This window comes from Spinacia oleracea, chromosome 5 (genome assembly GCF_020520425.1).
Source record: "Spinacia oleracea cultivar Varoflay chromosome 5, BTI_SOV_V1, whole genome shotgun sequence".
NCBI lineage: Eukaryota > Viridiplantae > Streptophyta > Magnoliopsida > Caryophyllales > Amaranthaceae > Spinacia > Spinacia oleracea.
In genome coordinates, this window is record NC_079491.1 from 44,992,471 (window position 1) to 45,006,391 (window position 13,921).

Here is a 13,921-nt window from a genome sequence, read left to right on the forward strand (position 1 = left end):
TGTCATCCCTTGCCTAGAATCTACGGCCTCAATACTCTCTCTCGCCAATAAAAGGAATATATTATAGTATTTGCAAAATGGAAACAGTCACATTCTGAAAATCATTCCCCCATAGTCGCACAACCCCCAAAGTGAACCTAAGTTATCAACACCATTGGCAAAGAAAAAATTAATGGCCTCAAGGCTTATAATCACATTGGGTCACGACTATCATAGTCCTCTCGAGTCACTCACTCCTTGAAATACTACTAAGTACGGACTAAAAGATTTTCCATGAATGCAACATGATCAACCATGAAAATACCCAAATCGGCATACCATAAGGCTACCATTGGGGTAAGAGCGATACACACTAAGAGAGAAGCCGCACTAATGATTCTAGTCTTGCAAAAAAATTCTATCTCCCCAATTAAATACCTTGACAACATTAAGCGAAATGGCGCGTGACAAATAAACACCCAAGGGTTAAAATCTAAAGTGTTAACCAACGAAAGTTATGGTCCAATTAGCCTAAGTCTTAGAGTCGCTTGGTCAAGTATTGTAGGCTTACGCCACGTCATTATTTTGAGTCTAGGCCACCTCCTTGTATTCATACCCGGGTTATAATCAGAAAGATTAATGAAAGTTTGAGTCTAAATCACAACTTCCAATTAAATCCCAGAAACTGGAATCTGAAAAGAAGCAAAAAAATTATCTTCGATGTAATTCTTTCGTTAAATTTCAATAAGGTAAAAATAACATTTTGAATCTACACTATTTGCACATTTTAAGAAACGACTAAATACGCTTGCAAAGTAAGACAATTTAAAAGGTCCACCCTAGGCCTACTAAAGTTAAAGGTCCACTATAGGCCTACCAAACGAGGCTCACTCAGTCTCACCTCGTGACTCAAAGACCACAACCATCTACCTTTTAGCCCAAATTGATTGAAGGATTTATGTTAGGGAGAAATCCCGAGCGAAAAGAAAAAAATAGAAAGAGAGAAGGGAGAGCGAAAAGAGCGAGCCATGAAATACTTAGCCCGTACCTCCCCAAAGTGCGAAATTTAACTAAGTAAAAGAAGGAAAAGAATTGAGTCAACCAATCCAAATCATAAAGTTCTACGATGTCTACCCTTTCCAATCCTTATGTTCTTAGACGCCTTCGCTCTGAGGTCCCTGTTCAGCTCATTTAACCCATCCATGTTCTCATTGCCATAATCCAAGAAACCATTACCTCAACTCTGGTTTTGAACTTGTTATCAACCGCAAACCACGCACGGCCATTGACACGTGCGTCATACCCATTATTTCCAAAGCCCAAAACCTGTTCTTATACCACCATTAGCATAATGACCATATAACTTGTGTGGATACATCCTGTTGATATACCCTTGAGCCGTCCCCATGCTGCTTATTGTCCTTGGTTAATATAAACTCGTGACACTAGCACGAAGCTGCAAATTGTGAGCCCTAGCAGATATAATCCTCATGCTTGACCAACACCTATACAAATTCTCCTATCTCATTCAGCCCATCTTTCAAGCCGTCTTGAGTCACAAACAAAAAAAGGAAACAAATGAAAAGTGCAAAAAAAAAATAATAAAATGTGAATAATAAAAAAGAAACTTTGCAAAAGCGCCTCTAAAGTTAGTCTAAAAAGAAAAATAAAGAAGCATTTAGCGCACCAAAAAATATCCGCCCAGAAACCATTTTCAGCGCCCAGAGCTGGGCGCCGAAATCTTTAGCGCCCAAGCCTGGGCGCCGATTCTCTCTGCTTGCTGAAAAATTTGTCCAGAAGTGCTCGTCATTTTATCCGCACATGCACGGAAAAATAACGAACACTTGGAGGGGTACAACACGTATTCAGGTATACGTACCAAAAAAAAAAACACATGAAAAGAAAATACATGTACTCAAAAATATAAAACAAATTTTTTGGCTTACGGCAAGGCAGCGGATTTAAATAATAATAAACTTCACTTATTCTACCGTTCCAAATAATATGTTTCCACCTCAGAACGTACTTGTTTAAAATCGGCATTCTAAGAAACCATTTTCTAGGCTAAGAACTACGCAAGACCTGATTCCAAATTAAATCTATTTAAGGCGGATACGTAGGCAATCCATGATTCGGTCCAGCCAATTTGCAAAAATATTAAAGCCTATAGAATAACAAGAATAAAAATAGAAGTCCCTTATTAAAATTTAATTACTTGCAACCCAAGTCGAAAGAAAAAATTTAAGTCAAAGGAAGAATCCAAGTCACCAAGATGCCAAATTAATGAGCACACATCGAAAAATAATAAAGGCACGTACCCTTGCCAGAAGGAGCACTCACACTCCTAGGCACTTAGCCAAGACTCAAAAGACCGCTTTGCCTCAATTGAATGGGGGCTAGCGCAAGCGTCCATGACCTCTAAAATACTCGACTTGACCCTCCCTAAAGCGAACTAACTCAGCTAAAGACTTTCTTTCACCACTAGACACAGTCATAATCGCCAACAAGTAGTAAAGGCAGTAAGCTTGCAATGAAGAGGATTGTTCTACGGCATCACCCCATCGTTCCTTCGAACTCAGGGCACCCGTTTACGGTAATTCGAATGCTTGCTAATCCCCTTTGAAAAAAATCCGACATTGTCAATAAGACTTGGCACTTAACCAAGGCTCACCCTACTCAGACATATGACACGGGCATCTAAAATCGAAATCTGAAAACATTATTAATGGGAAGGCATAATAGCAACTGGGGGCTAAAAAAAATTGAAGTGAAAGAGCTAGGGAAAGAACTAAGTATACCTTGACCTTTTGTACGGACATACACCAAGTAAATCTAAGTCAATTTGACAACGGTTTATATTTCCGCAATTCTGGAAAAGATGGCCCAAAAAGCCTAAAGCATATGCCAAACGGGCACAAGTAATATCTTAACGCCTGCACCCTGGCTTCCAGCAAATCCTTAGACAGCATTCCGAAAATCGTAACATATTCACTCATGTAATCCTGTACGAACCCTTCTATAAGTCAACTTACTTAGGACACCTCGGACTGTACACAATAGGATTCGGATTTTAAATAATTTTCAAATGATTTTTAAAGACTTCTTCGGACAAATAAAGTGTCGTTGGTTTAAGCTTAGTGTGCGTCCATCTCAACGTTGCAAATGAGTCAAAAAGATTTTTAAATATGATTATGGGTAAAGAAAGGCACCTAGCTTTTGGTCAAGGCACACTTCAACATGTGACTACCTTGACCATGGCAATGTCGCACAATACGACATTTACAAGAGAAGTAGCAAAATCACTACTCGAACATACCTCGCACTAAACGAGTCTGGTTCAAACTATTCATGATCCGTGTCACCATGAATGCATAAAAACGTGTGCAAAGCATTATAGCACCAAGCCAATCCCGTAGCTACAATTGGGGGTTTGAGAAAAACACTCTAAAAATGCTCGAAATGACGATTTCATCGCAAATTCTCGACGCTAATTCTATACATATGTCATAGGGGCACAATCCTAAGCTTTAATCATGTAAAACCAACCTTAGAATGGCTACAACCCCTCCCAAATTCTAAGCATTACTTAGAGTATATAAAGTCGCCCCACTAACAAGGATAACTGAAAATCGCGAGTCACCAAAACTCCGATCAAACCACTGCACATAACGCTCGCCCTATAAAGCGCCCGTTACACAGTCTACATCGTTCCAAAGCAAAAGCGAAAGAAAAAAAGAGAATAAAAAAAAAACTGTCAAAATTCTGCCCAGAAATCATTTTCAACGCCCAGAGTTGGGCGCCGATATCTTTAACGCCCCAGCCTGGGCGCTGAATCGTTCTGCTAGCCAAGTTTTGCCCAGATATAAAAATAAGAAAGAAACACCTACGAATCCTCGCATCGAACGAAGTAATAAGCCGTGCAAACCCATGCAGAAAATGCCACACTTGTTCGGACACCTGAACAAGGCATGATGAAATACTCCAATGCAAAAAATAATAATATCCCAACACCTGGAGAAATGTTCTAAGACACGCCGTTAGGCCACACAAGCCTACGTCGCACCATAAGTTCAACCGTCCCACGGTACAAGTCTAAAAGAAGAGTAAGGCATGTTGCACTAATGTAGGCACGACCAAGAGCACGTGTAAAAGAGGCAGAGACTACTTATCGCCCATGCAAGCCACACGACTTTTACATTAAGGATTAAAGGTAGCAAAATATTACCTACCACGGAAGGGATAGCTCGCACCTACACGAGCGGAACCCCAAGGCATCTTTCTCGAAAGAACCTACAAAAATCGTACGCCAAAAGGAAGCTTGGGAGCTCCAAGCTACGAAACAACCATAGCAAAATAAAAAATCTCGAAGCAAATGTTTGAACAATCGAAAAGGGCACGATGTTTGAGCCCACTCCATGAATGGACCTGACCCCTATCAAGCTTCTAAGCAAACTATTCAAAATCAGTCAATGCTAAAAAAAATAATAAAAAAAATGATTCAAGCAAACTGATTAATGGACCGCACACAACGGCCATTCTATGAACGCTCGTTCGCACATACATATCATCATTCACGAACACGTTCAAAAAATATAAGAGCAATCAAAGTCTTACACCTTAAGGTATGTTCCTCGGGCCATATAGACTCGCCCAACTATCGCAATAACTGTACGCCTTGAGAGCAACAGTTCCTTAAAATAATCGCCCCAAAGCAACAAGCACCGTAGTCCACCAATCGGCTACGGCTTCTCAAGAAAATCATCACGTTCTAAAAACAAAGAAAATACAAAAGAAAAGAGAATACATAGAACTTCCAAGTGAATGAACAAGAGGCCAACTGTGTCATCAAAAGACCAGCCCAAACAACACTTTCAACGCCTCACCTGGGCGCGAATTATTTCAACGCCCAGGCCTGGGCGCCGAAAATGAATCCAGGCTCAAAAGGCCATAACTTCTATTGGGCCCTGCCATATTTCGGCTTGAAAATTGCCGATTTCTTCACTGAAAGTCGCACCTCACGACTTTGTTAAGAGTAGCACACTACTATAGAAGGTCGCTCGCACATACGAGCGTGACCCCAAACATGATTACAAGACGCGAAAAACAACCGACGAGCCCCAACGCTTGGGGGCTCGCAAAAAGTAGACTCCGACAAGGAGCGCGCAATCAAAACCACATTCCTAGACTGCGCCACACGCCATATCATGTGTGGATATATCGTTAAACAAAAATATACACAATGTGGACCCACTTATAGGACACATCTAATCAGGAAATATTACGACCCACCAACAGGTCGTAATCACAAAAGCCCTTCTACATAGGCAAAATAAGAAATTCAAAATGGGCTCGCCCACCCTCAGCGGGCGGGGTCTGCGTCACTAGCCGCGCAGGTCCTCAGTTTTCGGAAAATAAAGTCTTCAAATTTAAAATAGGTTCGCCACCTTCAGCGGGCGGGGTCTACGTCACAAACCACGTAGGTTCTTATTTTCAAAAAAAAAATTTCAAACATATTCGTCCACTTCAGCGGACGGGGAGTCCCCCTCAGAGGACAGGTTCGCCACCTTCAGCGGGCGGGGTCTACGTAACAAACCGCGTAGGTCCTTATTTTCAAAAGCATTAAACAGATTCGTCCACTTCTATCGGACGGGGGGTCCCCCTCAGAGGACAGGCTCGCCCACCTTCAGCGGGCGGGGTCTGCGTCACTAACAGCGCAGGTCCTTAGTCGCTGCAGCGATAACTTTTACTGGATTTTCCTTCGTTTTACTTCCTATAAAAAACAAGGGTACTGGATTTTCCTTCGTTTTACATCCTATAAAAACAAGGGGGTTTTCTCGTTTAGCCAGCCCTGAAAATGAGAATCTTTAAAAACGTTTTACCTCGTGATTGGGCTTGGCCAGGCCCAATTACACTTTACAGCTTTAATTTTGAAAATATCTGTAGTTACTCCCAATGACAAAGTGAGGGAGTTTTCTACGCATCTTTAGATCCTTCCAATGACAAAGTGAGGAAGTTTCTATACTATCAGTTGACAAATCCCAATGACACGTGAGGGATATGTCGACACTTCAAGTGATGACCCTTAAGTCAAATGTTATCACTCGGGGGCTCGTGAGACCCTCGCAAAACAGGTCACATACACCATGGCTTGTGTGACGCACTCCGTCTAAAACTTTGACCATCGTCTTACTCCAAGACTCAGTCAAAGTGGGGGCCAACTGTAGACACCTACTTTTGTCCCCATTCCCGCAAGGGAAAGGTTCGACGATGAAAGCATAAAAACTCCACTTGACAACGCATCTCCTATAAAATAAACGAATCTCGATTCCCTATTTCATTTCACCCGAAACCTGCTATTTATGGAAACCTGCTAAAAATAGTAATTAACGTAAAAGGTAGCTTCTAAAAGTGGCAAATCATAAAAGATAGAAACCTGTCAGAATTAGGTGTTGCACTCCAACGTAAATCCTAAATGAGATAGAAAACCGCGAGAATCCTATTCCTAATAGGATTCGGAAATAAGAGTTACGTATTAATTAAAATCCTAACGAGCCTAGAGTTCGTAACGGGCCCAGACGCATTCCGTCATAAAATTGATACGCGCTAAAAGACTCGAATTAATCTCAAACTCTACGGATTTTAGGAATCCGAATCTGACTAAACAAAACTGCCAGACCCTATTTTCAACGCCCAGCCCTGGGCGCCGAAAATTCCAGCGCCCAGAGCTGGGCGCTGAAAGTACCTGGGACGGATTCTTTTCCTAATCCGTTTCGTATTCAAAATCCTGAAAAACTATCTTTCTACGCCACTTTTTCCTATAAATAGACCCCTAAGTTCGACGTGAAAAGGACACAACAACACATAATATATTCTGAGTATTGACTCTAAACCCCTTAGCCTAAGCCTCTCGCTGCGAAACTGTTCACGCGTTCTGTCGCAATCGATCCATAAACCGAACAGAACGTATCCTGTCCCATAATCGAGATTCGGTAAATAAAAAGGATAAATAGCAAAGTCAAAGTGGTTAGTTTTCTGAGAACTGTGAAGCACCTCTCAAGGGTGCGTCGTAATGTGTCCCTTTTCGATGATTTAACTGCTTTCCTCGCCCTTTTTATGAACTGTTAAACTAACATAATATGATTGTTCTATCACGCCTAACAAATATAATATTTTTGGGAAATCGGATTATCATGCTAGGTCCCTTAATGCTATTTAAATCAGATAATCACGATCGAATTAGTATTATATGTTGCATATTGCTAAAATCAACTCAGATTAGTTTAATAGTTAACGCATGTCCCTTCAATTATTTATGCTGAGCTAGTAAGGATATCCTGCCTCTGGAGTTATAGACGAGCGAATTACTCCTCTCGGTAGTTACAGTCCCCCGAACCCTCAATCTCTACCTTGCGGGTGTATATTGAGAGATCCCCACACCAGGGATCACAAGGGAACCTACGACCGTCATGGTCAAACATAATTGCACTCCCTTTATGTCACGATAACCGGGTTTTGTCAGTTTTTCTCATTGTCGTTAAAAACTGAATGGCGACTCCTATATTACTAGTCAATTGAGTGTATGCTCACAGGAAATCCAATTACACTTGATTGAATAAAAAGAATCGTCACACCCACGAGGGACAGGTCACGCATTAGCCTCGCGCTTTTTCGACCCCCTCACAAAAACCGGCCGCTTTTCGGTGATTTTCCCTGTTTTAATCGGTTTCCTCCGTATGTTTTAGGGGGATCCTATATTATTAAACTTATTTTTCTTAGTGGACATCTTTTAATTCCGTATTAGTTTTCTAGTATTAAAAAGTTATGTAGTTTTTGGTACCTATTTTTTTCTCTAAACTTCTGTCGATTACTTTAATTCGTTAATTCAATTCAAGTTTCAACCTTTTATCTTCAATTCGGTATTATTCTAATCATAATTTCATTTTCCTAAATTCAATTATGCATTCAATTATCATATTTTCTTTGTTTAATTTTAATATGAGCGAGTAGCTTAATTTCTAGGGTTTAGGGGATCCATGAATGCTTGATTGGGATTGGATTGGTTTTAATTAATGCTTGATTTTCAATTATAATTTCTATAGCTTGTTTTAATTGTTCGTCAATTCTGTTCGGCCGGACTATTTTGATTGAGTTTGATGAATCTTAGATTATGCGCCGAGAGGTATAAGTCTGATGTTCATGATCTGTGGCTATTAGACAAGAATTATTTCTAGTAAATTGCGAGAGTCTGCTAGTTGTTTTTCTTAAGGAATTCATAAGATTCGAGAGATGCATGATTTCTTCGTTATGATTGTTAATTGTTTATTATTTTCCGTCGTCCAATCCTAGTCTACATTTGTGGTGAACTGTTGCTCTAGATTCCTTTAATATTGACATTTTTCCTATTTAATTATTGTCGTAGTTTAATCATATAAACCAACCCTATTTATCTGTTACCGATAGTGTAGACATGTTAATTAGTAATAGGAAGAACATTGTTTCCCTATGGATTCGATCCTGACTTCCCTTGCTATTCAGTTAGTGGATTTAGGTATATATTTGATTTGGTTACTGGTAAAATAAATGTTGTTCTTATTTTTGTATGATCAGTTGAAAAGAAAAAAAAAATATGAGCAAAAATGAGAAGAATTACAATTGTTCAAATGTTTCTAAGTGAAGGTTCCTCAAAAGGGAAAAATGAGAGAAATTGAAAAAAAAAATAAGGAAAAGAATTCATTACTTTCAAAGAAGAAGAAAAAAAATCAAGGCATGTTTTCACTCAAGGTGTTGCAATTCTATATTCATGTTGGTGAACGGTTGTAAGGATGGAAGAAGTGGAAAATTTTGGTGTGGTTTATTTGATGAATATTCATGTGTTGAGTGGGAGAGTTTGTGGTCACTATTATCTTTGATCACAGGTTATGTTAGGATTTTGGCTCCCCAAAGTTAAAGCTTTACGCTCACGTTTTCCCCAAATTTACCATACCCTTACCTAAGCCTTACATTACAAGCTTTAAAGACCTTCCGACCTTTGTGCATAGAGTTATATTAATGTGAATTTAGTTTTTTATCAATGCAAGTAAGCACGTGACGTATTTCGAGTCTACTATTAGGTTGAGTGCATGTCTTTTTAAATACACGGGTGTTGTGAGTTTGGGAGGGCATTGTTCACATAAACTGTGGGAAGGAGAGCGATCGGGTACATCTTTTATCCGCCACATAAATGAGTGAAGAATGTGCGAGCGCTAGTCATGAATTGCATATGCACTTGTGGTTTTCTCTGCTTGACAATTTCTAGGGAATATTAGTAGTCGGATGGATTTGATTGGTTGACATTGATGCATATTAATTGGATTTTCCTTGAATCGTATCTATTGTTTTGAAATATATTTGGGCTAAGGTCTTGATCTATTTATTCATCAATGATATCTTTGCTTAGGGAAAAGCAAAGGCCTAGCTAGGGGGAGTTTGATTTATTTCATATTTTATAGAGTTTTTACCCCCGTCTCGTAGGCACTTTTCATCTCATTTGAGCTCTTCGGAGGCAATTTTAGTGTTAATATGTGTTGTGTAGTATACTTAGTTGCAGGATCGCTTTTTGGTGATAATTGGTTGTTAGGAATAGTACGAGATAACAATCTAAACAAAGCACACACAATATTAATAACGTGGTATACCCACGTCCCAACTTGTATTATTAATCAAAACCGTTATTAATAATACAATCAATCAACCTCACAGGTGTTTCTCTCAAACTATGCTCAAGTTCAGGATCTCAAGCATGTCAATCATAATGGTATATAAATCCCTATTTATATACCCCAACTTCCTAACCCTAGCCCTAGTATTAGGAAACACAATATTACTAGAATATTACAATTTAGGAGAAACCAATATACTAACAAATCTATCCCTAAAATACAACTCATAAAATAGGAATACAATAACATAATATATCTCCTAAATAAATATCTAGTAATATACCATAACTGAAACTCATTGCCATATTGGGTTTATTATTAACAATTCCTCCCCTTCAACCCAATATGGCCACAACCGATTTAACGGACACTATTGAAACACCGTCGTCCATCCGACAATGCCTCCCCTCGAACAAGAACATCTCCATCTAACACAAATAGATTTCTTTTATTCTTCCAACCTTTGAGTATCACCAAACCCTTTTTAGTGACCTCCAAACTACTGTGTTTCACCATAACAGTATAACCCAAACCATCTAATCTACCCAATGAAATTAGATTCCGTTCTAACTTTGGTACGTACCTCACACGACCATTGCAAAGTTTTACCACAACCTCACCAATGCCGTACGACCTTCTTACCATCCGGAAAAGTAACCATCTTCCCTTCACACTCTTCATAGGATGAGAACCATTCCCTCCTAGCACATATGTGATGAGAACTTCCCGAGTCAAGCACCCAACCGTCTTTTGGCCCCTTATCTTCTTGAACCAAAAGAGAATCACCAACATCATCATCATCTCCTTCCGCATACGAAACACGTCCCTTCTCGCGAGTTTTCTTCAACTCCTTCAACTCTTCTTTTGCTTTAGGACACATATTTTGTATATGGCCCAACTCTCCATAATAGAAACACTTAATATTAGGGTTATGTTTCTTACCAAATTTCTTTCTCTTGTCACGTGCATCTACCACGAATGCTCCTCCATCCGATGAGTCATCCGATCCTTGCTTCATCAATTTTTCGTTCTCTAGAAGAACAACAATAGTCTCTTCCAAAGCCAACTTCGTTTTTCCCACCAAAAAAGAAGTAATCACAGTATTATACTTCTTTGGAAGAGACACAAGTAGAAGAATAGCTTTGTCCTCATCCTTTAATTTTTCATCCAAATTATTAAGTTGGTTTATCAAGCCATTGAAACGATTCAGATGATCTCTCAAATCTCCATCTTCTTCCATCTCGAGTCCGAACAAATCTCTCTTGAGAAATAACTTGTTGGCCAAAGACTTGGACTGATATGTCTTTGTCAACTTTTCCCACAAACTTTTAGGGTTATCTTCTTCAAGAACATCATACTTAATTTCCGGCGCAAGGGCCAACCAGATTGTCGATGCCGCACGTAACTTCATGTCTTCCCACTTTGCCTTTTCTATTTCGGTAGGCTTCTTGTCTTCAAGGGTTCCATACAACCCTTGTTGGATTAGGAGATCTTTCACCGTGCTCTGCCATAAGGCAAAATTGTTCCTTCTATTGAACAATTGAATCTCGAACCTTCCACCAAATTTCTCCATCACGAACCTTAGCTCTTGATACCACTTGTTAGGAATAGTACGATATAACAATCTAGACAAAGCACACACAATATTAATAACGTGGTAACCCACGTCCCAACTTGTATTATTAATCAAAACCGTTATTAATAATACAATCAATCAACCTCACAGGTGTTTCTCTCAAACTATGCTCAAGCTCGGGATCTCAAGCATGTCAATCATAATGGTATATAAATCCCTATTTATATACCCCAACTTCCTAACCCTAGCCCTAGTATTAGGAAACACAATATTACTAGAATATTATAATTTAGGAGAAACCAATATACTAACAAATCTATCCCTAAAATACAACTCATAAAATAGGAATACAATAACATAATATATCTCCTAAATAAATATCTAGTAATATACCATAACTGAAATCATTGCCATATTGGGTTTAATATTAACATTGGTCTTTTGAGACCCGTTTTCTATTATTTATGGATGACTACACAGATCCCGAGTATGTACAGGATGTTCTAGCTGTAGACACCTACTTTTGTCCCCATTCCCGAAAGGGAAGGTTCGATGATGAAAACATAAATCTCCACTTGACAACGCATCTCCTATAAAATAACGAATCTCAATCACCCTTCTCGTTTCACCCGAAACCTGCTATTTATAGAAACCTGCTATTTATGAAAACCTGCTAAAAATAGTAACTGTCGTAATGGTAGTTGTTAAAAGTGGCAAGTCATAAAAGATAGAAACCTGTCAGAATTAGGTGTTGCACTCCAACATAAATCCTAAATGAGATAGAAATTGCGAGAGAATCCTATTCCTAATACGATTCGAAAATAAGAGTCACGTATTGATTGAAATCCTAACGAGCCTAGAGTTCGTAACCGGCCCAGACGCATTCCGTCATAAAATTGATACGCACTGAAAGACTCGATTAAGTGTCATACGCTCCGGATTCTAAGAGTCCGAATCTGACAATGAAATGGCCAAAACATCAATTTCAACGCCCAGCCATGGGCGCTGAAATTGCCCAGATCCTATTTTCAACGCCTGGCTCTGGGCGCCGAAATCTTCGGCGCCCAGCCCTGGGCGCTAAAAATACCTGGTACGTGTTTTTTCCTAATTCTTTGTGGATTAGAGTTCTACAATTCTATCTTTCCACGAACTCTTTTCTATAAATATAGCCCATGTTCGACGTGAAAAAAGAACAATACACAATTCATATTCTGAGTATTGACTCCAACCCCTAGCCTAAGCCTCACGCTGCGAAATTGTTCACGCGTTCTGTCGCAATCGATCCATAAATCGAACAGAACGTATCCTGTCCCATAATTTGAGATTCGTTAAATAAAAAGGAGAAATAGCAAAGTCAAAGTGGTTAGTTTTCAGAGAACCGTGACGCACCTCTCAAGGGTGCGTCGTAATGTGTCCCTTTTCGATGATTTAATTGCTTTCCTCGCCCTTTTTATGAACTGTTAAACCAACTAAATCTGATTGTCCTACCACGCCTAACAAATATAATATTTTTGGGAAATTGGATTATCATGCTAGGTCCCTAATGCTATTTAAATCAGATAATCGCGATCGATCTAGTATTATATGTTGCATATTGCTAAAATCAACTCAGATTAGTTTAATAGTTAACGCATGTCCCTTCAATTATTTATGCTGAGCTAGTAAGGATATCCTGCCTTTGGAGTTATCGACGAGCGAGTGCTCCTCTCGGTAGTTACAGTCCCCCGAACCCTCAATATCTACCTTGCGGGTGTATGTTGAGAGATCCCCACACCAGGGATCACAAGGGAACCTACGACCGTTGTGGTCAAACATAATTGCACTCCCTTTATGTCACGATAACCGGGTTTTGTCAGTTTTTCTCATTGTCGTTAAAAACTGAATGGCGACTCCTATATTACTAGTCAATTGGGTGTAAACTCACAGGAAATCCAATTACACTTGATTGAATAAAAGAATCGTCACACCCACGAGGGACGAAGTCACGCATTAGCCTCGTGCTTTTTCGACCCCCTCACAGTGGCGACTCCACTGGGGATAGTGAAGGAAATACTCGTGCTTGTAGGTAATCAAAATAGCCGAAGGGTGAAACGATCCTACCCCGCGTTTATTTCCCCATCAAGTTGGGACGACCTGAAAATCAGCATATTAATGTGAACGGGCAGAACCGCATAATGAATCTTGGCTCCCTCAGGGAGTTTGGACTAAGGATACCCATCGCCAATCGGGGGGTGCATACGCTTCGAATGTTATCCACTCGGCACTTTCGCTAGTAGTACACCCGTCCCAAACCCAATCGCTCGCCCACTAGGTCCCTCTCGCCTGCATGCCCCCTTGGCTTGCACTTGTGGGTTGGCCTCTTGGGGCGAAATTCGTCTGTTGAAGACACTACCTCGACCGGGGCATGTGTTGGATCTATGATAGAAGCGGTACCAAACCAGGCGCAAATAACTACCCATAGAAGCCTATCATAAACTACATGACATGTTATTATCGCCTCATGATGAATGTTAGTTATGTGTAGCGAAATATGTGATTGTGTGTGACAAACTATCCTAGAAAACCAACGACCTTAAAAATTGCCCAAACATTCATAGACTAATTTGCCAAAGAGTTATACCGAAATACGTGCTCCGCAAACCCGAATGATCGCCGCAAAAATAAGCGA